Below are 27,832 nucleotides of genomic sequence, written 5' to 3'. Positions count from 1 at the left end.
GCTGGAGTTTAGAAGAACAGTGAGGAGGGGGTCTCATTGAAATCTATTGAATCTTCAAAGGTCCAGTGGATATGGAGAGAATGTTTCCTGTAGTGGGGGAACCTTTGACCACAGGGCACATCCTCAGAATAGAGGGGTGTCCCTTTAGAACAGAGATAAGGAGGAATTTCTTTGACTGGTGGCAAATCTATGGAACTCATTGCCATACGAATGGTTGTGGAGACAAAGTCATTGAGTATATTTAAAACAGAGGTTGATAGGTTCTTGATTATTAAGGATGTCAAAGGTTACAGGAAGAAGGGAGGAGAATGGCGTTGAAATGAGTAATAAATCAGCCATAATGGAATGGTGGAACAGACTCAATGGGCCAAATGGCCTGATTCTGCTCCTATATCTTATGGTCGTAATGCTCTTATTGCAAATGCTTCTGGTGTGTTTTTTCTCTACACCTCCTTTAATGCCAATCATTGCTTTCAATTGCAATTCTGAATCCAACTTTCTCTATGTTTTTGTTCAGCTCGTGTCATCCATTTCATGTTATCTTCTTGTCCACTGTTTTTCATTAGAGTCATAGAGAAGTACAGCACAGAAACGGCTGAGCATTTAAACTGCCTACTCTTAATGACCCGCACTGGGACCATCGACCTTCAGACCCCTACCATCCATGTACCTATCCAAACTTCTCATAAACTATTTAATCAAGCTCACATGCAACTCTTGTGCTGACAGCTCAATCTATACTCTCACAACCCTCTGAGTGAAGAAGTTTGTCCTCATGTTCCCTTGAACTTTTCACCTTTTACCCTTAACCATGACCTCCAGTTAACCCAAACTCATTAACAGGGCATTTCTTTTTCAGCTGCCAGTATTGCCATACAATAAAAAAACCCCTGCAACATCTAAATCATCTGCATTGTGCTTCCCCTGGTCTACCTGTTGTCTTATTCTTCACTACATGAATTTTCTATATTCAACATCTCTCGCTGATGTTCGAAGACTCTGTATGTCAATTAAGCATTTTTCTAGCACTTATTTTGTCTCATGTGGTGGCAATACTTTTTGCCTGGACTCCCTGCTTCCATAATAATGTGACGCCTCATCTGTGAACCCTTCAAATCTTCAGAACTGTAGTGTCATTGCCTACTAACATTATAGCTCCATTAGAACATTGTCAAAGGATTCTCCATGCTTTTGGTTGTGTGTAAAGAAATTGAAAGGGGCAATTGTTCCATCACTAAGTCTTTGCAATGCGCTGGCAACACATCTGATATTTTATCCAGGGATTCATATGCGGGCAGGTTGGTAAGGTGAAATACTTTCTCTATGACGAGAGATACAATAACAATACACTGCTGTCAACACACTGGAGACTGCGCACTCAGAGGCCGCCTTCATCATCGTTGGTGACTTTAATCGAGTGTCGCTGATGGAAGTCCCTCCGAAGTTTTGTCAGCACATCCAGGTGAGCACTCATAGAGGTAAGACACTTGGCCACTGTTACACTCCCTTCCGCAACACTTACGAAGCTCTCTTTTGCCCAGCTTTTGGAAAATCAGATCACTCTTTGATCCTGCTTTTGCCGATGTACAGGCAGAAGCTGAGAAAAGACACGGCCACAGTTAAAACTGTCCACTGTTGGACCAACCAGTCGGTCTCCATGCTGCAGGACTGCTTCAATAACGTTGACTGGAATGTCTTCCATGATGAGGATGTCTCCAAGTTCACGGATGGAGTCACGTGCTTCATCCGGAAGTGCATCAATGATGTTGTCCCCCAGAAGTCGGTCAGGGTCTTCCTGAACCAGAAACCCTGGATCAATAGCTCCGTGCGAGCAGCACTTACTGCATGACATAGAGCTTACATTGCTGGCAATCAGCAGGGGATCAAGAAAAACAGCCACGATCTGCGCAAATCTATCAAGGCTGTGAAACAATAATACAGGAATAAGATTCCCAACGAATAGCACACCTGACTTGTGGTGAGGGCTGCATACCATCGCAGACTTCAAAGTCAAATGTAGTGGTACTATCAACATCACGGCTTCTCTCCCAGATGAGCTCAATCGCTTTTATACTTGGTTTAATGTCACTAACTCTGAGCCTCTGAGAAAAGCCACTGCTATAACCTGCAACCTGGTCATCTCTGAGGCTGAGGTACACAGATGTTTCCAACGAGTGGACAGTCGCAAGGCTGTGGGACCAAACAGCATCCTAGGGCGGGTAAACACAACTGGCAGGTGTGTTTACTGACATTTTTAGTCTCTCCCTCTCCCAGTGTAGAGTGCCCTCCTGCTTCAAATTATCCACCATTGTCCCTGTACCAATAAAAGACCAAGGTAACATGCCTGAACGACTGGCGTCTTGTTGCTCTCACCTCAATAATATGCAAATGCTTTGAAAGGCCGGTCAAGGATTACAACTTCAGCTTGCTACCACCCAAAGTAGACCCCCTATAATTCACCGACCGAGACAACTGATCGACAGACGACGCAATAGCCACTGCTCTACACACTGTCCTTGCACAACTGGAGAAGAAGGATGCTTATGTGAGAATGCTGTTCTTGGACTCCAGTTCAGCATGCAACACCATAATTCCATCCAGATTTGACAGGGAGCTCGGAAAACGCGGCCTTGACCCTGCCTTGTGTAGCTGGATTCTGGACTTCCTGTCAGAATGCCAGCAGGTGGTAAGAGTGGGCTCCCTCACCTCTACCCCTCTGACTCTCAACACAGTAGCCCCTCAGCTCTGTGTACTGAGGCCCCTCCTTTACTCCCTGTATACCCATGACTGTGTCGGCACCCACAGCTCTAATCTGCTAATTACATATGCTGATGACACTACATTGATTGGCCTAAGCTCTAACAATAATGAGGTGGCCTACAAGGAAGGAGCCATCACCCTGACACAGTGGTGTCAAGAAAACAACCTCTCCCTCAATGTCGCAAAAACAAAGGAGCTGGTTGTGGATAACAGGAGGAATGGAGAAGGGCTAACCCCTATTGACATCAATGGATCTGGGGTTGAGAGGGTAAACAGCTTAAGTTCCTCAGCATCCACATCACTGAGGACCTCACGTGTTCTGCACATACCAGCTGTATGGTGAAAAAGGCACAACAGTACCTCTTTCAATTTGGTCGGTTGAGGAAGTTTGGTATGGGCCCCCAAGTCCTAAGAACTTTCTACAGGAGCACAATTAGGAGCATCCTAACTGGCTGCATCGCTGCTTGGTATGGCAGTGATCCCCAAGCACCGGGCCGCAAAGCATGTGCTGCCAGGCCGCGAGGAAGCGATATGATTTGGCGATATGAGTCAGCTGCACCTTTCCTCATTCCCTGTCACGGCCACTGTTGAGCTTGAACGCACGCGAGGTCATTACCCGCGCATCATCCATGTCAGCGCGGGAAGGAGATCAACTCCTCGAGCTTGCAAATGGCGGCGGGCTGAAAAGTATATTTGATATAACATCTCCGCCGGCATTCTGAATCAAAGTCAAGGCTGAATATCCTGAGGTAGCCACAAAAGCACTGAAAACGTTGCTTCCATTTCCTACATACCTCTGCGAAGCGGGGTTTTCTGCAAGGAATGCAAGGAAAACTAAATTGCGGAAAGGACAGGTGTGTTAAAAGGGCCTGAAGGATCATTGGGGACTCGAGACACCCCAACCCAAATCTATTCCAGCTGCTACCATCCGGTAAATGGTACTGCAACATAAAAGCCAGGACCAACAGGCTCCAGGACAGCTTCTTCCACCAGGCCATCAGACTGATTAACTCACGCTGATTTGAGTGTATTTCTATGTTACATTGACTGTTCTATTTATTATCAATTACTATGATTGCACATTGCACATTTAGACAGATGTAACATAAAGATTTTTATTGTAATTCAATTCCATCTTGTTCTCTACTTTCATCAGCTCAATACACAGTGTGGTCACTTCCCTTCACTGTCTCAATTCTTTGAACAAATTATTTGCATAAAAATCTTGCGTCTTTACTTGCTGCATCATGCCCTATTTCAATGGATTGAATGACTCCTGTTACACGTCCACATGTTGTCTCAATGGGAAAGGGTTATGCTCAGAGGTAGCCTTTAACTTTCTCAGTATTCACAATATGTATTTCTGACACCATGTTTGATTATCTCTTCTTAAGATACTGGGAAATAGCAATTCACGCCAGACCAAATCCAACCAACCAACCAAAGTTTTGTTACACATGACACAAATGTTGCAATTTCTTCAAGGTGTTTCATGATGGGCTACAAAAAATTGTACCATTACCCTTTTTTTATATCTGACCACTCTATATTCATTTGTGATTTTGAAAATAGATGACAGTGTGTTAACAAAGTCCAGATAGATGACACAGTGTTAACAAAACCCTTAAAGAGATGGCTAACAAACTACGTAGAGTTTAAAACAAGGAGGAAACAGATGAACATTTGGGAATCATTAGAACATCTTCTGGATGTTTTTTTTTACCTCCTTAGTTCCCTGTTCGAGAATTCTATTAAACAGCTGCACAGCCTTCTGAAGCAAGGTGTTGAACAGCCAGAGATCACCATTTGTAGTTGTACAAACGGGAGGAAAGATATCTTGCTGCCAGAGACTAAGGAGGTACAAGTAAGGTTCAAAAGCAGAACTCCAAAAGCGGCAATCTCCAGACCACTATGTGGAACCATGGATTAGGGTCATAGAGTCACAGAAAACTACAGCACAGAAACAGGCCCTTTGGCCCATCATGTCCATGCCAAAGCATTTAAACTGCCTCGTCCCATCGACCTGCACCCAGACCATATCATTTTATACCCATCCAAAGTTCTCCTAAACCTAAATTGACTCCACCACTTCCACTGGCAGCTCATTCCACACTCTCACCACCCTCTGAATGAAGATTCCTCTCATGTTACCCTAAAGCATTTCACCTTTCACCTTTAACCCACGACCTCTAGTTGTCATTTCACCCAACCCAAGTGGAAAAAGCCTGCTTATATTTGCCCTATCTATACCCCCTCATACTTTCATATACCACTATCAAATCTCCCCTCAATCTCTATGTTCTAGAGAATAAAGTTCTAATGTATTCATTCTTTCCTTATAACTCTGGTCCCCCTTTTCTGTTTTATCCTTTCCTGTAGTCACTAATAACAACTGGAGCTCCTGTTGGGGAAAGGAAAAGCTTCAAAGGTAACAACAAAATCACCCTGAAGAAATTCAACATTACAACTAAAAACTGGGAAGAGATTCCACTTAATCTTGATGCACCTAGTGGAATTATATTCAAGAGGGAGCAGTGACACATGAGAACGACCCCCACTGTGCTGCAGAGAACAAGTGGCAGCTGCAAAAGGAGAGGTTGAATAACAAAAAGACCCAACCATCAACCCCAGCCACCACTTACTCTTGCTTAGACTGCAATGTGGATCCTGGATCGGACTGTATAGTAACCTGAGAACCCACCAACAGACAACTCCTTAGGAGAACATCATACTCAACTTAATTTGCCTTAGTTTGCGGCAGAATTTGGATCATTCCCAAGGAAGATGGGATCCCCACACGCCAGGCAAGTTGCATCACAATGCGAACAGGACCATTATCCTCATGCATTGCTCTGTTAAGAGGGCATATAGGAATTTGGCAGCTTATAGGAAACTGATAGTAGAATCAGAAGGGAGTAAAGTTAAACTGGAATTAGAACATGGGATTTTAGTTTGAAGGGTATTGGAGAAGGGAAGGTGAATCCACAAGTGCAGAGCAAAGTCAGGTGACTAAGAACCAAAATGCATGAGGAAGATCTGGAATGTACAAGCATCAAAATGAACTCAGAAAACAGAGTCAGTATAAGGAGAAATGATAAGATCAAATTAATGGCTCTTTATCTGTATGTACACAACAGTTACAACAAAGCAGATGGGTTGGCGCTGCAAATAAAAATAAATTAAAGAGATATGGTGTGATGGACATTCACTGTACATGGCCAGGAGGCCTTCCTTTTTTGCCAAGCTTAGCTTTATACACACTTCCGTTAATTCCCTCCCCCTCCCTTCCCCTATCCCTACGTCACTCTGCCCCCTCCCCCAGCTGCCTAACACCTCCCTCTTAGTTCCGCCTCCTTCTACCACCCATTGTGTTTTCCCCTATTCTTTTTTCACCTTTCCTGCCTATCACCTCCCTGCCTCCCCTCCCCCACCCCTTTATCTTTCCCCTTATTGGTTTTTCACCTGGAACTGACCAGCCTTCTCCTTCCCACCCTCCCCCCACCTTCTTTATAGGGTCTCAGCCCCTTCCCCCTACAGTCCTGACGAAGGGTTCCGGCCCGAAAAGTTGACTGATCGTTTCCACGGATGCTGCCTGACCTGCTGAGTTCCTCCAGCATGTTGTGTTACACAGCAGTTGACACTTGTAGAGATCAAAGAGTTGTTTTTGAGTTTTTTTAAACTTTCAACCAATATTCTTTGTTCAACTTCTTGTCATAAAAATGAGCCAGTCTTCAGTTTAGAATGTAAATTGCAGGCAATAATCAATCTGAAGTTCAAAGGACAGTTTTGCAAACAAACAGCGCTGTCCATAAGGCACAGACTGCTGGCCCACATTATGGGTCTGGTCATAGTGTAAGACAATATGGTTATGTAATTGGACCTGCATCAAACCAGACAACAATTGCTGTTATTTATTTCATGGAAGCTTGCAGACCAGACTGATACTATCACTGAGTACATCAAGCATCTGAACTATCAATAGTTGGAAGATTTATGTACTCAGAGGGTCTCACAGCATTATTCTTCCATGTCTGGGATATCTATCACCAATAGCTAATAGCTTTTACACCGTCTCTGTAAAAATGTATCTGAAAAAGATATCACACATATGCAAAGTCATCCAAGTGGCAAAAACAATATAAATGTTGGAGAGCAATCAGGATTTTTTGGAAAGGTCAAGGACCAGTAAGAAGGATGACAGAAAGTCTCGGTGAACTAGAATCTATTCCTCTGACTTCGTTTTCTGTGATGCAAAACTTCTTTAATGGTAAGTTGTTACTATGTCTTTTTTGCTAATAGGAATTGTACCTGTGCTTTATGTTTTAGAAATGGTTTGTATTTTGGAAATCTTTTCTGAGATCCTCTGTGAGTTTTAAATGTGTATACAAATACTTATATATCCAGTCCTTAAAATACTTTTCAATAACATTCCACTGCTGATTCACCATCCTATAATTTCCTGTCTTATTCTTAGAGCATTTCTTAAACAACGGAACATTAGCTAACCTGCAATCTTTCAGCATCTCTCCTGTGGCAAAGGATGTTTTAAATATCTCTGTTAGGGACCCTGCAATTTCTGCACTAGTCCCCCACAGGGACTGAGGGAACACCTTGCCAGGCCCTGGGGATTTATCCACCTTAATTTGCTTCAAGACATCAAATACTTCCTCCTCTGTAATCTGTACAGGGTCCATGACCTCACTGCTGCATTTCCTCAGTTCTATAGACTCTGAATCCATCTTCCAAGTAAATACGCCCTTTGCTATCCTTTTGCTCTTAATATATCTGCAGCAGACCTTAGGATCCTCCTTCATCTTGTCTGCTAGAGCAACCTCTTATTTTCTTTTAGCCCTCCTGATTTCTTTCTTAAGTGTTCTCTTGCATTTCTTATACTCCTCAAGTGCCTAATTTGTTTCTGCCTGCCAATACCAACTATGCACCTCTTTCTTTCTCTTAACTAAGTCCTCAGTTTCTCTCAAAAACCAAGGTTCCATAAACCTGACAGGAACATACAAACTCTGTCCTCCCAAAATTTCACTTTTGAAAGCCTCCATTTTTACCAAGTACACTTTTGCCAGAAGACAATCAATCCCAATCCACACATGCCAGATCCTTTCGATACCGTCAAAATTGATCTTTGTCCAGTTTCGAATCTCAACCTGAGGACTGGACCTATCATTTGCATAGTTATCTTCAAACTAATGGCATTATGATCACTAGTTGCAAAGTGTTCTCTTACACAAACTTCTGTCACCTGCCCTATCTTGTTACCTAATAGGAGATCCAGGATCACAATCTCCAATTGGGATTAAGGAGACTTTTCTGAACACATTTGACAAACTCTTTCCCATCCAGCCCTTTTACAGTATGGGAGTCCCAGTCAATATGTAGAAAATTAAAATCACCTACTATCACAACCTTATGTTCTTTGTAACAAATTTGCTCCTCTAAATCCCGTGGACTGTTGGGTGGTCTATAACATAATTCCATTAACATGGTCATACCTTTCTTATTCCTCAGTTCTACCCATAAAGCCTCGCTGGATGAGCTCTCCAGTCAGTCCTGACTGAGCATGGCCGTGACATTTTCTCTGACTAGCAATGCCACCCCACCCACTTTAATTCCTCTTGCTCTATCACATCTAAAACAATGGAACCCTGGAACATTGAACTGCCAGTTCTACCCCTCCTGCAACCAAGTCCCACTAATGACTACAATATCATAATTCCATGTGCTGACCCATGCCCTGAGCTCGCCCACCTTTCCCACAATACTCTTTACGTTGACATATACACAACTCAGAATATTAGTCCCATCATGCTTGACCTTTTGTCTCCTGACTGTGTATGTAGGCTTAACAGCACCTTTCTCCACAACCACTCCACTATCTGTTCTGGCACTCTGGTTCCCATCCCCCTGCAACTCTGGTTTAAACATTTCAACCCCACCGTGCAGCACTAGCACCCTTATCCGCTAGGATATTAGTCCCCCTCCAGTTCATATGAAAACTGACCCTTCTGTACAGGTCCCTGGAAGAGAATACAATGATCCAAAAACCTTAAGTCCTCCCTCCTACACCAACTCCTTAGCTACATGTTAAACTGTATGATCTTTCTGTTTTGGGCCTCACTAGCATGTGGCATGGGTAACAATCCTGTGATCACGATCTTGGAGGTCCTGTCCTTTAACCTAGCACTTAATCCCCTGAATTCACTTTGCCTGACCTCGCTCCCCATCCTACCCATGTCATTGGTGCCGACTTGGACCACGACCTCTGGCTGCTTACCCTCCCATTTAAGAATGCTGTAGACTCGGTCCGAGATGTCCCTGACTCTAGACCCTGGGAGGCAATAAACCTTCTGGTAATCTCGTTCTCGCCCACAGAACCTACTTTCTGTTCCATTAACCCTATCATTACAGCTCACCTCTTTTCCTCCTTCCCTTCTGAGCCACAGATCCAGACTCAATACTAGAAATCTGCTCGCTGCAGCTTCTTCCTGCTAACTCTTCCCCTCTAACCATATCCAAAGCAGTATACTTATTATTGAGGGGAACAGACAAAGGCATACCATGCACTGCCTGCCTGTTCCCTTTCCCTGCCTTGACAGTCACCAAAGTACCTGCGTTCTGCAACTTTGGGGTGACTATTTCTCTGTAGCTTCAATATATCACCTCCTCATTGTCCTGTATGAGCCAAAGGTCATCAAGCTGCAGCTCCAGTTCCTTAACATGGTCTCTAAGCAGCTGCAGCTCGATGCATTTCATGCAGATGTAGTTATCAGGGAGACTGGAGGTCTCCCAAAGTCTCTGCATTTTACACAATCAGAATCAGTTTTATTATCACCGGCATGTGACATGAAATTTGTTAATTTAGCATCAGCAGTTCAATGCAATACATAATATAGCAGAGAGAGAGAGAAAAAAATAATAAATAAAATAAAACAATAAATAAACAAGTAAATCAATTACGTATATTGAATTGATTATTAAAAAATGTGCAAAAACAGAAATACCGTATATTTAAAAAAATGTGAGGTAATGTCCAAAGCTTCAAAGTCCATTTAGGAATCAGATGGCAAAGGGAAAGAAGCTGTTCCTGAATCGCTGAGTGTGTGCCTTCAGGCTTCTGCACCTCCTACCTGATGGTAACAGTGAGAAAAGGCCATGCCCTGGGTGCTGGAGGTCTTTAACAATGGACGCTGCCTTTCTGAGACACCGCTCCCTAAAGATGTCCTGGGTACTTTGTAGACTAGTGCCCAAAATGGAACTGACTAGATTTACAACCTTCTGCAGCTTCTTTCGGTTCTGTGCGGTAGCCCCTCCACACCAGACAGTGATGTAGTCTGTCAGAATGCTCTCCATGGTACAACTATACAAGAAACACACCACTAAATCTGACCCATTCTCAGTGTACTATGTACTAACAGAGAAAAAAAAAATTACTGGCAATTACTTAGAACCTGCACCTGCGCTTGTCCAAGCCTGTCCAGCAAAAGCTATAGCACCCTAATACCGCTGCATTCCAACAACTGCTGCTCCACTTACACGCCCTTTCTTTTTATTGGTTCGAACAGTGACTCACCCCCGATGACACTTGCAGTTTTCAAATGGCTCCCACCCTGCAAGCTTTTGGAATTTTTGAGTGTAGGTCTTCAGGCCCCTGTACCTGCCTCCTGTAGTAAAGAGAAGAGGGCATGTCCTGGACGGTGAGAATCCTTAATGGTGGATGCCGCCTTCCTGCCTCTTGAAGAAGTCCTCAATGGTGGGGAGTACTGTGCCCATCACAAGCATGAGAAGATCCGGAGATGCTGGAAATCCAAACCAACACACAGAAAATGCTGGAGGAGCTCAGCAGGCCAGGCAGCATCTATGGAAAAGAGTAAATAGTGAATGTTTTGGGCCAAGACCCTTTATCGGGACTGGAGAGGAGAAGTCAGATTGAGAAGGTGGGGGGAGGGGAGGAAGAAATACAAAGTGGGAAGTAATGCGTGAAACCGGGGGCGGTGGGGGGGAGGTGAAGTAAAGTTGACTGGTGAAAGGGATAAGGGCAGGAGAAGCGGGAATCTGATAGGAAAGGACAAGACCATAGAGAAAAGGGAAGGTGGAGGAGCACCAAAGGGAGGTGATGGGCAGGTAAGGAGATAAGGTGAGAGAGGGAAACAGGAATAGGGAATGGTGGAGGAGTAGGGGGTGCAATTACCAGAAGTTTGAGTCTTCTGTCCTCTCCTACCCCCCCATCTTCTTATTCTGACTTCCCCTCTTTCTTTCCAGTCCTGATGAAGGGTTTCAGCCTAAAATGTCGACTGTTTACTCTTTTCCATAGATGCTGCCTGACCTGCTGAGTTCCTTCAGCATTTAGTGAGGATTGTGCCCATAATGGAGCAAGACAACATTCTTATCTAGTGCAATAAGCATAAAGGTTTATTGCACCAAGTAAGAATATACCAGGAGAGAGGTGATATATCAGTATGTAAATAGATAAAACAAGAGTTTAAATAAACGAGTTACTTTTAGATTAACAATCAGTAACCAGAGGGAAGCCACAGGCATCACAGCTACAATTTCAATTATTTAATGTCTATTGCTCATTGCTTAAAGGGCCCAACTACGTTCTTGCTACAGTGTAGAAGAATGAGAGGTGACCTTACTGAAACATAAGTGATCCTAAGTGTTGGGCTAAATGGCTGGTCCCCACAGTGGGAATACAGTAGTTAAGTATTGGGTTAGCACCACCCTGTAAAGTTTAGAGTGTCGGTATGCAGAGTTCAGTCCCAGCATCCTCTGTAAGAAAGTTTGTATGTTCTTCCTGTGTGCACATGGATTTCCTCCAGGAGCTCTGGTTTCCTCCCACAGACTACAGGCGTAGCGGTTAGTAGGCTAATTGGTCATTGTTATCAGGCTAGGGTTAAATCAGTGGCTCGCTGGGTTGCATGGCTTGAAGAGCCAGAAGGGCCTGTTCTGTGCCATATCACTAAGCAAAAAAGTAAAGATAGAGATGAGGAATTTCTTCTCTCAGAGTTACATAATCTTTGAAATTGTTTCCCCATGAGGAAGGAGGAATCATTAAATGCATTCAAAACAGAGAATGACGAATATTTAAATAACAAACGAGTTAAGAGGTATGTGAAGAGAGCGGGTAATTTGTGTAAAGGCTAAGAGGTGTAATCTGTTAAATGAAGGACCAGGTTTAGTTAACTATCTGGTCCATACCTGTCCTAAGGTCTGAAATTCATCATTGGGATATGGTTCATATGGTTGACCTTGTGCCTCACCTCTCCTCTTTTCCTAAAAGTTTCATTCAACATTACTTCTCAGGTTCACTCTTGGAGTACAAAGCCTGTTACCATGGAAAAAACAGGTTCAATAGTTTTGCTGAAAGGTATTGAAAAAAATAATTGAGGGATGAAAGAAAAGACGAACAGGATTAACCATGGTTCCAATGTATTCTCCACCCTTAACTTGTCACTGGGCTGGAAAACATTATCCTAATAACAGGAACTTCTGTATAAGAACAGAATGAGTTAAAATGCTCAGTAGGTTGGGCGGCATCTATAGAGAAAGAAACTAAGTTGGAGATCGAAAATGTCATTGATGTGAGACATTCACTCTCTTTCTCTCACCATTGGTGCTGCCTGACCCACTGAGTATTTCCAGCACTTTCTATCTACATTTCAGATTTCTAGAATCAGGAGCCTTTTCTTGCTTTAAGAACATCAGCCTGAGTGGTTCATTGCATAATTCTGCCAAGTCATCACAGGAGCTTTAAGAGTGTGTTTCTTAGGCATTATTACTATTAGAAGATTCAACACAACAAAGCTGTGAGGAGCTGTGAGGATATCTGTTCCCTATATCCCTGGGGAACAGAGGGAGTTGTGGTGATGGTGCGGGCACATCATTCCTTTGAATGCATGGGTACCCACAACATGATGACTTCCCATCATCTCGTGACTCCATGGCACTGCAAAGACCTTGCAGTGATCAAGGAGGCTGAGATCACAGCACACAGCTTTGATATAGAAACACAGAAAACCTACAGCACAATACAGGCCCTTTGGCCCACAATGCTGTGCTGAATATGAATTTAATAAAAAGACTGTAATTAGCGATGGAGATTTTCAAAAATTCTGAGCATTCAAGGTACTCTGAGTAAGGCATCATTGTCAGAATGGAAATCTTTCAATTGATGTCTCTTTGACAATCTCAGTAAAATGCATTCTGAGGTTCTTGTAAATGTTCAATAAAGATTAGACAACATAGCACACCCACAACGTAATCACCCTTAGCCTAACCTCTACGTCTTTGGAATGTGGGAGGAAACCAGAGCATCCAGAGGAAACTCACACGGTCACAGGGAGAACGTACAAACTCCTTACAGACAGCGATGGAAATTGAACTCCAATCAGACGTTCTGTTCGTATTCTGGCATGTCTGTATATGGCCTCCTCTAATGCCATGATGAGGCTGAAGTCATGTTGGAGGAGCAACACATCATATTCTGTCTGGATAGCCTCCACAGATTTCTTTAATCTACTGTAAATCTCCTATACCTCTCTCATTTTTCCATTCCCCATTCTGAGTAGCTTCTCACTCCTCTTCTCCTCACCAGCCCATCACCTTGGTCTGATTTCCCTCTTCTTTCTCTTCCTTCCATGGTTCACTGTCATCTCCAATCAAATTCTTTCTTCTTCATCCCATTATCTCTTCCACCTATCCCCTCCTAGCTTTTTACTTCATCAGTCCTCCACCCACCCATCTGGACAGATACAGGCCTCCAAAGAGCAGCTGGGATGTGGATTACAAATTTCAGCAGGAGATGGAAAAGGCATGTCAGAGGGCAATGCCATGATAATCGTTGGGGATTTTAACATGAATGTGGATTGGGAAAACCAGGTCAGTACTGGACCTCAAGAGAATTTGTAGAATGTCTAAGGGATGGCTTTTTAGAACAGCTTGTTGTTGAGCCCACTAGGGGATCGACTGTGCTGGATTGGGTGTTGTGCAATGATCCAGAGGTGATAAGAGAGCTTAAGGTTAAGAAACCCTTAGGGAAGAGTGATCACAATATGATCAACTTCACTTTAAAATTTCAGAAGAATTAACTAAATTCCAATGTGTTGGTATTTCAGTGGAATAACGGAAATTACAATGGTATGAGAGAGGAACTGGCCAAAGTTGACGAGAAAGGGACACTAGCAGGAAGGACAGCAGATCAGCAATGGCTGGAGTTTCTGTGAAATGCAAGACAGATATATTCTTGTGGCACATTGGGTGGCATTTTTGCTTTGTCTGTAGCAATTTGAGTGTTTTCACAGGGCTGAGTCGCTAGCTTGATGCTCTACCCAGCATGGATGGAAAACGTTCAAAGAGCCGGCCGCATTCAAAGTCAGGACCATTCCTCGAAGTCCGGTGCTAAAGCCACTATACCACCGGCTGACATCGATCTTTGGGTGTGGGAGGAATCATGGAGTAGGTCTATATAAGCCGAAACAATGGTATGTTCATTAAACTTACTTGCAGCAGCATCACGGGCACATAGCATCATATATTCACAAGAAAAACCATAAATTGAATATAAATTACATGCATTTTTTTTTACAAGAAACCACAATCAAGATAAAAACTAAAAACCCTTTTTAGTATAAAGTGTCTAAAGTTCTCATGGTGTTGCAAAACTGTAGTGATGAGTGATTCAATCACAAACAGAAAATCTGCAGATGCTGGAAATCCGAGCAACATGCACAAAATGCTGGAGGAACTCAGCAGGCCAGGCAGCATCTATGGAAAAAGAGTACTGTTGACGTTTCAGGCCAAAACCCTTCAGCAGGAGTTCCTCCAGCGTTTTGTGTGGTTAGTGATTTGCTGGTTGGTTCAAGTATCAAATGGTCTTTTCCTGAGTACTCGATGACTCTATGACCACTAAGCTGTGGGGTCAAAAGTGTAATGGAGGGAAAGTGAGTAATAATGTGATAAGGGATGAGTAATAATACACCTCCATTCCCCATCAAGAAGGCCTCAAAGCCCTCCGCTACTTTCTAGATAATAGATCTCACCAGTTCCCCACCACCACTACCCTCCTCCAGTTGGTGGAACTGTTTCTCACACTCAATAACTTCTCTTTTGGCTCTTCCCACTTTCTTCAGACTAAGGGCGTAGCTATGGGAACTCGCATGGGCCCCAGCTATGCCTGCCTCTTTGTTGGTTATGTGGAACAGTCTGTGCTCCAAACCTATTCTGGTACTGCTCCCCAAATTTTCCTTCGGTAGATTGACGACTACATTGGTGCTGCTTCCTGCACTCATGCTGAGCTTGTCAATTTCATCGACTTTACTTCTAACTTCTACCCAGCCCTCAAATTCACTTGGTCTATCTCGGACACTTCTCTCCCCTTTCTCGATCTCTCAGTCTCCATCTCTGGAGACAGACTGTCCACTGATATCTTCTACAAGCCCACTGACTCTCATAACTACCTCGACTATACCTCTTCCCACCCCGCCACATGCAAAAATGTCATTCCCTATTCCCAGTTCCTCCATCTCCGCCGCATCTGCTCCCAGGATGAGGATTTCCATTCCAGGATATCTCAAATGTCCTCTTTCTTTAAGGATCGTGGTTTCCCTTCTGCCGTCATCAATGATGCCCTCACCCGCATCTCCTCCATTTCCCGCACTTCGGCTCTCACCCCATCCTCCCGCCACCACAACAGGGACAGAGTTCCACTTGTCCTCACCTACCACCCCACCAGCCTCCGGATCCAGCACATTATCCTCCGCAACTTCCGGCACCTTCAACAGGACCCCAACACTAAGCACATCTTTCCCTCTCCACCCCTCTCTGCTTTCTGCAGGAATCGGTCCCTCCGCGACTCCCTGATCCACACGTCCCTCCTCACAGATCTCCCACCTGGCACTTATCCCTGTAAGCGCAAGTGCTGCACCTGTCCCTACACCTCCTCTCTTGCCACCATTCAGGGCCCCAAACAGTCCTTCCAAGTGAGGCAACACTTCACTTGTGAGTCTGTTGGGGTCATCTATTGCATCCGGTGCTCCCGGTGCAGCCTCCTCTACATCGGTGAAACCCGACGCAGATTGGGGGACCGCTTCGTCGAGCACCGCCGCTCCGTCCCCCAAGACAGACAGGATCTCCCAGTAGCTACCCACTTCAACTCTGCTTCCCACTCCCATTCAGATATGTCCATACATGGCCTCCTCTACTGCCATGATGAGGCTAAACTCAGGTTGGAGGAGCAACACCTCATATACCGTCTAGGTAGTCTCCAGCCCCTTGGTATGAACATAGAATTCTCCAACTTCCGGTAATTCCCTCCCCCTCCCTTCCCCTATCCCTATGTCACTCTGCCCCCTCCCCCAGCTGCCTATCACCTCCCTCATGGTTCCGCCTCCTTCTACTACCCATTGTGCTTTCCCCTATTCTTTCTTCACCTTTCCTGCCTATCACCTCCCTGGCTCCCCTCCTCCACCCCTTTATCTTTCCCCTTACTGGTTTTTCGCCTGGAACCTACCAGCCTTCTCCTTCCCACCCTCCCCCACCTTCTTTATAGGGCCTCTGCCCCTTCCCTCTACAGTCCTGACAAAGGGTTCCGGCCTGAAACGTCGACTGATCTTTTCCACGGATGCTGCCTGACCTGCTGCGTTCCTCCAGCGTGTTGTGAGTGTTGCTATGACCCCAGCATCTGCAGATTATTTTGTGTTGAGTAATAATGTACTGCAACATTTTCCTTGAAGGCAAAAGAAGATCCCTCCTTTTGCTTATGTTGTGAAATTCATTCACTAGCCTTTCTTTATCTTAATGTTATTTTTCCTCCAAGAAGGCATTGCACTTTCAAGCTCTTTTATTTCTGATAGAATAATTCCCAGCTATTATGCTTCTGCAGGCAATTAGATTAGATTAGATTAGATTATGAGGACACACAGTCCTCTTTTATTGTCATTTAGTAATGCATGCATTACGAAATGATACAATATTCCTCCTGTGTGCTATCACAGAAACACAGGACAGACCAAGACTGAAAAACTAACAAAAACCACATAATTATAACATACAGTTACAACAGTGCAACAATACCATAACTTGATGAAGAACAGGCCATGAGCACAGTAAAAAAGTTCAAAGTCTCCTGAAAGTCCCACATCTCACGCAGACGGGAGAAGGAAGAAAACTCTCCCTGCCATGCCCGACCACAGTGTGACTCTGAGTCGTCCGAAACCTTTGAGCTCCAATCAGCCCTCTGACACCGAGTACCGAGCGCCAGCTCTGCCGAATGCTTTGACTCCAGCCTCGGTCGCCAGCAGCAGGCAAAGCCGGGGATTTTGAGGCCTTCCCTCTGGAGATTCTCGATCGCACAGCGAACTGGGCATTTCCGAAATTTCTACAGATGTTCCTCTGTGCCTTCTCACATCTGTCTCCATCAAATCAGAATTGTTCACGGCACCCTACTTACAAATACAATATCATTTCACCGGAGAGCTGCGCGCGCTGCGTCGTGCTGCCATCTTCTCCTCCCACCTTATGATATGCTAGCTGCCATTAGTTGGGATTGAGTTTAATAATATTCAGAATCAAGTTTATTATCACCAACATGTGTTGTGAAATTTGTTAACTTAGCAGCAGCAGTTCAATGCAATACATAATACAGGAAAATAAATAAATAAATTACAGTATATGTATATTGAATAGATTAAAATCATGCAAAAACAGAAAAAAATGTATTTTAAAAGAGTGAGGTAGTGTTCATGGGTTCAATGCCCATTTAGGACTCTGCCTTTCTGAGACACTGCTCCTTGAAGATGTCCTGGGTACTTTGTAGGCTAGTACCCAAGATGGCACTGACTAAATTTACAACTCTCTCAAGCTTCTTTCAGTTCTGTGCAGTAGTCCCCCATACCAGACAGTGATGCAGCCTGTCAGAATGCTCTCCACGGTACATCTATAGAAGCTTTTGAGTGTTTTTGTTGACACATCAAATCTCTTCAGACTCCTAATGTAGTCACTGCCTTGCCTTCTTTATAGCTGCATCGATATGTTGGAATTAGGTTAGGTCCTCAGAGATCTTGACACCCAGGAGCTTGAAACTGCTCACTCTCTCCACTTCTGATCCCTCTATAAGGATTGATATGTGTTCGTTTGTTTTACAGTTCCTGAAATCCACAATCAGCTCTTTCAACTTACTGATGTTGAGTGCCAGGTTGTTGCTGTGACACCACTCCACTAGTTGGTATATCTTGCTCCTGTACGCCCTCTCATCTCCATGTGAGATTCTACCAACAATGACTGTATCATCAGCAAATTTATCAATGGTTTTTGAGCTATGCCTAGCCACACAGTCATGCATGTAGAGACAGTAGAGCAGTGGGCTAAGCACACACCCCTGAGGTGCACCAGTATTGATTGCCAGCGCGGAGGAGATGTTATCACCAATCCGCAGAGATTGTGATCTTCCGGTTAGGAAGTTGAGGATCCAATTGCAGAGGGAGGTACAGAGGCCCAGGTTCTGCAACTTCTCAATCAGGATTGTGGGAATGATGGTATTAAATGCTGAGCTATAGTCAATGAAAAGCATACTGATGTAGGTGTTTGTATTGTCCAGGTTTGTCATAGGCCATGTGAAGAACCATTGAGATTGACCTATTGTAGTGGGTCCAGGTCCTTGCTGAGGTAGGAGTTTAGTCTAGTCATGACCTATCTCTCAAAGCATTTCATCACTGTGAGTGCTACTGGGCAATAGTCATTAAGGCAGCTCCCATTATTCTTATTAGACACTGGTATAATTGTTGCTTTCTTGAAGCAAGTGGGAACTTCTTCCCGTAGCAGTGAAAGGTTGATAAGAGATAACTTTAGTGACAAAAACTAATCTAAAAATCAAAACAATTGCTGCTAGCCTGTGACTGCCACGGGGCTGCTCAACTTGCACGACGCACTCCATCGAAATGATTGTTCCAAAGAGTCGAATTGCTTATTTTCAGACTTTATTAGCAATTAGCAGACTTGAAGCGATATGAAATGCTATCTCAGTTATCTCAGCGCTCAGCAAAGATGTGACCTCCACCAGTCCCAATCTACAAACTGCTATGAAGTAAGTAAGAATATTGTGTTCAGTCTGGTCACCCCATAATAGGAGGGATGTGAAGCATTAGAGAGGTTGTACAGGAGGTTTACCAGGATGCTGCTTGGATTAGAGAACACGTCTCTTGACAAAAGGTTGAGCGAGATTGGGCTTTTCTCTTTGGAGGGACGGAGAAAGGGCTGGACTTTAGGCAGGGCTAGGCTAGGCTGCAGCCCAGGGTCCTGAGCTGCAGAGGGGCCTAAAATAGGTAGCTATCATCATGGCAGACCAAAAAAAAATACGAGAGTGAAGCACAGAAAAGAAAAACGAAACAAGAAAAAGAGGACCGTGAGAAAGAAGCATTAAAAAAGACATTGAAATTGACAGAATTTTTCCCTACACAACTCCCTTGTCCATTCGTCCCTCCCATCCCTCCCCACTGATCTCCCTCCTGGCACTTATCCGTGTAAGCGGAACAAGTGCTACACATGCCCTTACACTTCCTCCCTTACCACCATTCAGGGCCCCAAACAGTCCTTCCAGGTGAGGCATCACTTCACCTGTGAGTCGACTGGGGTGATATACTGCGTCCGGTGCTCCCGATGTGGCCTTTTATATATTGGTGAGACCCGACGCAGACTGGGAGACCGCTTTGCTGAACATCTATGCTCTGTCCGCCAGAGAAAGCAGGATCTCCCAGTGGCCACACATTTTAATTCCACATCCCATTCCCATTCTGACATGTCTATCCACGGCCTCCTCTACTGTAAAGATGAAGCCACACTCAGGTTGGAGGAACAACACCTTATATTCCGTCTGGGTAGCCTCCAACCTGATGGCATGAACATTGACTTCTCTAACTTCCGCTAGGCCCCACCTCCCCCTCGTACCCCATCTGTTACTCTTTTTAATGCACACATTCTTTCTCTCACTCTCCTTTTTCTCCCTCTGTCCCTCTGAATATACCTCTTGCCCATCCCCCCCCCGTCTTTCTTCCCGGACCTCTTGTCCCATGATCCTCTCGTATCCCCTTCTGCCTATCACCTGTCCAGCTCTCGGCTCCATCCCTCCCCCTCCTGTCTTCTCCTATCATTTTGCATCTCCCCCTCCCCCTCCAGCTTTCAAATCCCTTACTCACTCTTCCTTCAGTTAGTCCTGACGAAGGGTCTCGGCCTGAAACGTTGACTGCGCCTCTTCCTATAGATGCTGCCTGGCCTGCTGCGTTCACCAGCAACTTTGATGTATGTTGCTAGAATTTTTTAAACCTGTTCTCGACATTACAGCAGTAGCATCGCTCTTGTCACAGTCTGAGACCGGTGGACAGATGGAGACTTGTTCCAACAGCTAGCGCTAGCACCAGCGTTAGCACAGGACCACCGTCCTTGCCACAGTCAGCAGCTAACGTTGAAGAGGCAGAGAGCATGACTTTGGGATTCCCGACCACAGAGGCCTCTGAACAACCAAGTCAGGCCGCCATTGATATTAACGTTACCGCTACTGAGGATCCTTACAGCACTGATCCTGCTCGCTGGGGAAAGGAAACGTTAGATGATTCAGTCCGAGCATACTGGGCTAAGAAAGGGCCGGAGTCCTGCCAGAATAAGGATGTGGATATCAAAGCTTCGGAACGAGTATACAAACAGCAGAGACGTTTTTTCTCCAAATTTCACTTCAAACGCAAGCTCATCAATGGTGAGTACTTATCAAGGCGATGGCTCTTATATTCCCCTTCCACCGACTGTGTGTTTTGTTTTGCTGGCACAGCTACTGTTCTTTTGGTCATGATGGATAGATTACTTGCAGAAATTGATTGTAGATTTGCATCATGTAATGACCTTAACAACACATTTGGCATCCTACACACAATCCCTTCTCTCTCTGTACAAGATCTGTGCAAGAGAGCATCTGATTTCCAAAGCAGGTATTCAGCTGACCTGGAGTTGGACTTTGTGGAGGAGATTGTCCATTTCAGGGAATTTGTAAGTGGCAAAGATATTATATCCGCAACAGAGCTTGTATGCTTCCTCAGAGAAAAGAACTTGCAGGTCATCTTCCCAAACATAAGCATTGCTTTGAGGCTTTACCTGACTCTCCCTGTTACAAATGCAAGTGGTGAGCGATCTTTCTCCAAGCTCAAGCTGGTGAAGAATAGGCTCAGATCCACAATGGGACAGGACAGGTTGAATCATCTTATTCTGATGTCTCTTGAAAGTGATCTTGTTCAGAAACTGGATTTTAGTGATCTGATCAAGGACTTTGCTGCAAAGAAATTCAGAAGAACTAGGCTTTAATTTTGAAAAGCAAGCATCTGATTTCGTAAATATCTAGGCTTGTGCATCAGTGCTGTTCCTGTTTTTCTGGCAATAGGCTAATAGTTGACTGTTTACAAACCTAGTAAGTAATAAGTGGTCTTTACTCTGCAAGCCACACAGCACAGCAATAGGTTAGCATGTGCTAGATCTCATTTTTCAAAAAGATTGTTGGAGTATCGTTTCCTAGTTTGCCATAGTGCCATCTCTCTTGGCTTTTTTGTCTCTCATTTCCATTTCACTTTCTCAGAACACACGGTTGAGAAAAATACCTGGATAAAAATGCTTTGGCATTGTTTGAGAAATAAGGCCTATTGTATGTGCAGCAATAGCTAAATAAAGATTTAAGATTGGGTACATCATACTTAGTCTCCCTCATAACTTTACTAAGCCAACTAGGCCTAGGTCAATTTTTGAGTGCTTTAGATGCTGTCCTTCAAACTAAGAATCTGCATTACTTTCTGTCCTCCCTCTTAAGGCCTGTAAGTTTATAGCCTACGTATTGTACTAAACCAATGTCTTGGTCTACAGCTTTGATATTTAGACCAGTACGACCATTGTTCTTGTTCTTGCCTTTTTTTTTGCTTGGTACAGCAGCATTTTACGGTGTTGGCAGGGACCCATCAGGGCCTCCATCCCAGAGGCCCAGGCCCCACTAAATCCGGCCCTGGACGGAGAGGTGACGTGAGGTGTATAAGATGATCAGAGGAACAGACAGAGAGCACCCTTTTCCCATGGTGGCCATGGCTAATAACAGAGGACATCTAATTAAGATGAATGGAGAAAGGTTTAGGGGATATGTCAGAGGTAGATTTTTTAATACAAATTGTGGGTACCTGGACTTCACTGGGAGAGGCTGATACAATAGGGACATTTACACGATGCTTAGATAAGCACATAAATGCAATAAAAACAGAAGTAAAGTTTAGTTTGATTGTGGAGTAGGTTTATATAGGTTGGTACAAACATGTTGGGCCGAAGGGCCTGCACAATGCTGTAGTGTTCTGTACTATCTTCCTCCATATTGAAAAAAAAGTCAAATGCAGTGAGGGTGACTACATTTGTGTGAAGAACTTTTGTTTTTCCCACAGGAGTAATCCTGAAAATCAGGTTACTTGTACTTTAACTCATCATTCACTACGCAGACATATCTATCTGTGAACTTCTGTACTTTTACGATGAGGCAAGATGCAAGATCAAGGATCAAATGTCTTCCATCTGAGCATATTGCAGCCTTCCAGACTCAATACTGAAATCTACAATTTAGGTTGCTCACTCTTTCTTTACATCTGTATCACAGCTAGTGGCTGGTGCTAATCATTACTTTGGTTCAGTTGTTTTTCTACCACTGCTACAGTTTGGCTTGTTGGGCATGTTCCGAAGCCTTGCTATCGTCAACATAGACAAGAGGTATTATGGTTTTAATGTCACTTCAAGTGATTTGGTCAAACCTTATCAAAGATATCCCTACCCACCCCTCACCAACCTTCTCTGCTACTGATATCTAACTTATTTTCTCTCTTTCCAAGATACAAAGAAGGACCATGGACTTGATAGGTTAAGTGTTTCTCTTTTCTCACATGTTGCCTTATCTACTAAGTGTTTATTTCAGATTTACAGCGGCTGCAGTTTTTTAGTTTCTTTGAATGCCTAGTCCTTATTGTTCTTCCTTTTGCTCTTCACCTGTCTCATAAACAGTTGTTTCCTGCATGCCATAAACATTGAGTCATTCGGGATCCTTCAATGCATGGTAGATGATGTAGAACCATGGTTCAACCATCACAGGCTGTACATGTTTGTAAGGATTGAGTAATGGAGTCATTAGATATACAGGACTAGACACTAGACTAGATGGGCTGGCCTTGTCACTGTCTCATTTGTCAAAGTGGCTTGAATGAATCGTGCATTTGGACTTGCACAAGGGCACTGCCTTGCTCAACTTGTTACCATCAACGCACATCAGCTGGAAGCTGCACCTCTTTCACTTATGGCAAAAGGCAGCAATGATGCATGCACACATAGACCTGTGGACCATAGCACCCTACACAATGAGGAAGCTGGGAACCTAATCAGGGCATGTGCCATCATCACAGAAAATACTGGCAAGAAAAATATAGTTCTTTCGAATGAAGCTGTGAAGGTGTTTCCTTGCACCACAGCAGAGGCAAATTGCAAGATGTTGCTGTTATCTGCAGCTCAAGCCATGATGATTCTGATGCCTGGAAGTTTATTTCCATGGAAATGCCATACTTGTCCAGCTCTGCAGATGTGACAGACTTCAGTGATGTAAATCCTGCTATGAGAGAGAGGGAGAGACTGTCTGAAATGTTGAAGTGTTGGGATGGGCTGTGGTTTTTGATGGACTATAGATTATGGTCTCGGGGGGGGGCGTCTAGTATTGCCTGCTTGGTGGGCGGTGGCGGGGGATTGATGCCTTTGCTGGAGCAAGTGGGGAGAAGGAGAGAGAGAGGGGGAGGGTTGATGCTTTTGCTGCTGACTGTCATAGGAGGGGGAAGGGGTCTTCGGGATTCTACTCTTTTCTATCGTTCATTCTTTTGGGTTTTTTTTAAAAAGTGTTTCATGGATTTCTGTGAAGAGGAAGAATTTCAGGTTGTATACTGTATACATTCTCTGATATTAAATTGAATCATTGAACCACGGTTTGCTGGGACACATCTCCCATGGCTCCTCCTCCGTCTTTTAGATGCATTGTCTGTATGTTTTCTAAATCATGTTGTAACTCAAACGAAATAAATATACAGGAGTAACAATTTTGTGAATGAGGCTTGAAGTCAGCATACGGAGGAGGAGAAGAGAAGATGGCGGCACGACGCAGCGGCCACTCCAGTGATGAATATCTGTTATCTGTCAAGTAGGGTGCCGTGCACAATTCTGATTTGATGGAGGCAGACGTGAGAGCACGGAGGAACATCTGGTGAAACTTCTGAAATGCCTGTGTCATTGCCGCTGCTACTGTGTGATCCGAAATCTCCGGAGTGGAAGGCCCCGAGTCCTCGGCTTTGCTTGTTGCTCGGAGGGCTGGTCGGAGGCTCGAAGTTTTCGGATGGACTCAGAGTCGGACTGTGGTCAGGTGCTTCCAGGATGCTGCATCGGCAAGTTTGCGGCGCTGGAAGCTCATGGCAGGGAGAGCTTCTCCCTTCTACTGTTTGTGTGAGATGTTGGGGCTATCGGGACTTTGAGACTTTTTTTTTACCGTGCCCATGGTCTGCTCTTTATCAAATTAAGTAACTATATGTTATAATTATGTGGTTTTTGTCAGTTTTAGTCTTGGTCTGTCCTGTGTTTCTGTGATATCATACTGCAGGAACATTACCATTTCTTAATGTATGCATTTCTAAATTACAATAAATGAGGACTGAGTGTCCTCATAATCTAATCTAATCTAATATTGTCCTTGGTATCTACTCCTCAGACCAGATTCAGGAACAGTTATTACCCCTCAACCATCAGGCTGTTGAACCAATGGGAATAACTTCACTTGCTCCATCACTGAACTCCCACAAATTATAGATTCACTGTCAAGGATTCGTTATTTCACGTTCTTGATATTTATTGCTATTTATTTGTTTTATCTTTTTGTATTTGCACATTTGTTGCCTTTTGAACATTGGTCATTTGTCCATCTTGTGTGCAGTCTTTCATTGATTCAGTCTGCATTTACTGCGAATTCTCACAAGAAAATGAATATCAGGGTTGCATATGATGACATATATGTACTTAGATAATAAATTTACTTTGAACTTTGAAAATTAAACAATTGTGGAAGAACATGTCATATCAATAGATAGAAGAACATAAACTTTCTAATAAATGATCTTTTAAAATTCTCTGTCCAGTGATACTTGTTGTTTCTCTGCTAGATCTGAGTTAGCTACCTTTACAGAGTGAAATAAGGAATAATTTAAGGTGTAATATAATATAAGCTGAAAAAATGGGCTGCAAAATGGCAGATGGTCCGGGTGCATGTTGATAGGACTAGGCAGTTTAAACGGTTTGGCATGGACTGGATAGCCCAAAGGACCTGTTTCTGTGCTGTAGCTTTCAAGGACTATGACTCTATTAAGATTCTATGGTGGCACACAGCAACCTTGGCACCTACCCAGTCTCCAGCAGACTCTCTCCTGTCTACGCACCGCCCCCTCCCACCGACATGCTGGCCTCCATTAGCCTAGTGTTCCATCAATGTAAGTGACTTGGCCAGAACCTAACAGCAGCATCAGTACAAACATGGAATTCCTGATGAAATATATGGATGACAAGCAAACAGCCATTTCTGGCATAGTAATCTGCATCTGAAGTGGGGCTCATACCTCCTACTAATAGAAAGGTAGTTATGCATTGGGTAAGGCTGTGCATCCCTATGAGTCAGGGAAGCATTAATTTAATTCGATTAACTTTTGCATCTCAGCAGACATATTAATCCCCGTGTGGCCATAGGCCTTGTAGAAGCTGGACTATAAATCAAACTCTGAATATAAATCTTTGAAATCCTTCACCCTTGTATAAGCAAACTAAAAATGCTGCTTGCATTTATATTGTTCCTTAACAAAGAACCAAAGGAATTTAGTTCTGGATTTAAGAGAATTTACACTTACATTTTGAAAATGATTGTCACTGAGCTGGTCTTTCAATGACGTTAGGCAGAAGTTTTGTTCATTTGTTACGTGCTGTGTCATATGATCTAGGTGACTATGGTCTTTCCATGGCCAATGTTATTCTTGGCAATTTTTTCCTACAGAAGTGGTTTGGCATTGTGTTCAGGGCAGGGCCTTTACAAGATGGATGACCCCGGCCATTTTTAGTACTCTTCAGAGATTGTTTGCATGGCATCAGTGTTTGTATAACCAGGACTTGTGATATGGACCAGCAACAACCTGCACCCATGCCTTCACATGACATTGATTCGGAGTGGGAGGGCTAAGCAGGTGCTACACTTTGCCCAACAGTGCCCTTCGGGCAAGTATTTTGACCAGCCCGCAAGCAAATATTGGGATACTATGCTTATCCAGCCCGCGAGCGATTTTTCCTTATTCTGAGTGTTGCACGCGACCACACTGATGGACATGCATGGCGTCTTGTTACACTGGCCCCAGGTTCCGTTTTGTTCCAAACCAAACACTGGTATATACGAATGATGGGAAGGCGGACTACCTTATTAATATGTATTAGCTATTCTCTGTGCACGCACAGGTTTTCAGATGGGATCGTTCAAATTTGTAAACAGAAACATCATCACTGTGATTTAACAAGAAAGTATCCTAACTTAGTGGACCATGCAAAAAGGACGGCATCATTGTTTGGCAGCACTTATCTGTGTGAGCAATTATTTTCAAAAATGAAGCACACCAAGAACCATTTGAGAACAAGATTGACTGACGGCCATCTGGATAATATCTTGCTCTTGGCATCAACAAGTCTGGCACCCAATATTGAGAAGCTTTCAAGCAATGAACAGCATCAAGTTTCACATTGATTTATCGACTGTTTGCATTAAAATTTTCTTTTTTATTATACTTAATTTACCACCATTCAATGCATCAAGTTCATACGTTTTATGTTTAAAGATTCTTTGTGTCCTTTTAATAGATTCAAAAGATGCCTTAATTGAAATAAATTGCAAGTAAACTGAGTTCTTTGATTACTAATTGGTGTTCTTGGTTAAGCACAAATGGTTTTCCAGCATGCGTTATCCATTAATTTGAGGCAAAACATAACTATATGTATTTAAATGGGTAATTCCCATATTTCAAATTTTTTTATGGCATTTATCTGGCCCACCATCTGCTTATTAATACGCAATCTGGCCCACAGAGGCAAAAAGGTTGCCGACCCCTGGTATAGGCAAGGAGATAATCAGTTAAAATAAAAGGAGAAAATGCTGGAAATGCTGAACTGGTCAGACAGCATTTGTAGAGAAAGAAGTTTGTTGTTTCCCACTCCACAGAGTCATCAACATAAAACATCGGATATCTACAGCACATTACAGCCCCTACGGCCAGCATTTTCCAGGTTTCATGCAACTAGCTAAGCGTCTCTTAAAAGACCCTATTGTATCCGCCTCTACCACCTTTGCTGGCAGTGCATTCCATACACCCACCACTCTGTGTGACTTACCTCTGACATCCCCCTTGTACCTACTTCCAAGCACCTTAAAACTATGCCCCTCGTTTTAGCCATTTCAGCCCTGGGAAAAAGCTTCTGGCTATCCACATGATCAATGCCCCTCATCAACTGATACACCTCTATCAGGTCACCTCTCATCGTTCCGAGGAGACAAGGCCAAGTTCACTCAACCTGTTCTCATAAGCCACTCTCTCCAATCCAGGCAACATCCTTGTAAATCTCCTCTGCACTCTCTATAGTGTCCACATCCTTCCTGTAGTGAGGTGCCCAGTACTGAACACAGTACTCACAGTTCTCCAACCTGATACTTTAACTCTGTTTTTCCTCCCACTCTATGCTGCCTGACCTGCCAAGCATTTTCTGCTTTTATTTTAAATTTTCATCATCCACAGTTTTTCACTTTTAGATGGTGTGGTTTGCGTGACGTTGATCGTGGCAGGCTGGCTCTGTGGCCTGCAGTCAATGGAAGACACAGCGCTAAGTTGAACCGAACTGAACTGAACTAAACCAAACTGAAACGCGAGAAAATCTGCAGAAGCTGGAAATCCAAACAACACAC

General features: G+C 43.8%; 1 protein-coding gene across 4 annotated transcripts in view; it reads right to left on the bottom strand.

Annotated features, from left to right (window-relative positions):
• LOC134350076 (muscarinic acetylcholine receptor M3-like) overlaps positions 1-27,832 on the bottom strand; it is a 401,102-nt gene that overhangs the window by 137,711 nt on the left and 235,559 nt on the right. Inside the window, exon 3 of one of the 4 annotated variants that reach the window (XM_063055003.1) lies at positions 10,427-10,627. The exons of the other annotated variants lie outside the window; for them this stretch is intronic. The gene's annotated coding sequence lies outside the window, so the exon portion shown is untranslated. The remainder of the gene's footprint in view (positions 1-10,426; positions 10,628-27,832) is intronic. 4 annotated transcript variants of the gene reach the window in all.

This window comes from Mobula hypostoma, chromosome 8 (genome assembly GCF_963921235.1).
Source record: "Mobula hypostoma chromosome 8, sMobHyp1.1, whole genome shotgun sequence".
NCBI lineage: Eukaryota > Metazoa > Chordata > Chondrichthyes > Myliobatiformes > Myliobatidae > Mobula > Mobula hypostoma.
Note: the sequence above shows the minus strand (reverse complement) of the source record. Positions and strands in the feature narration are given on the sequence as shown.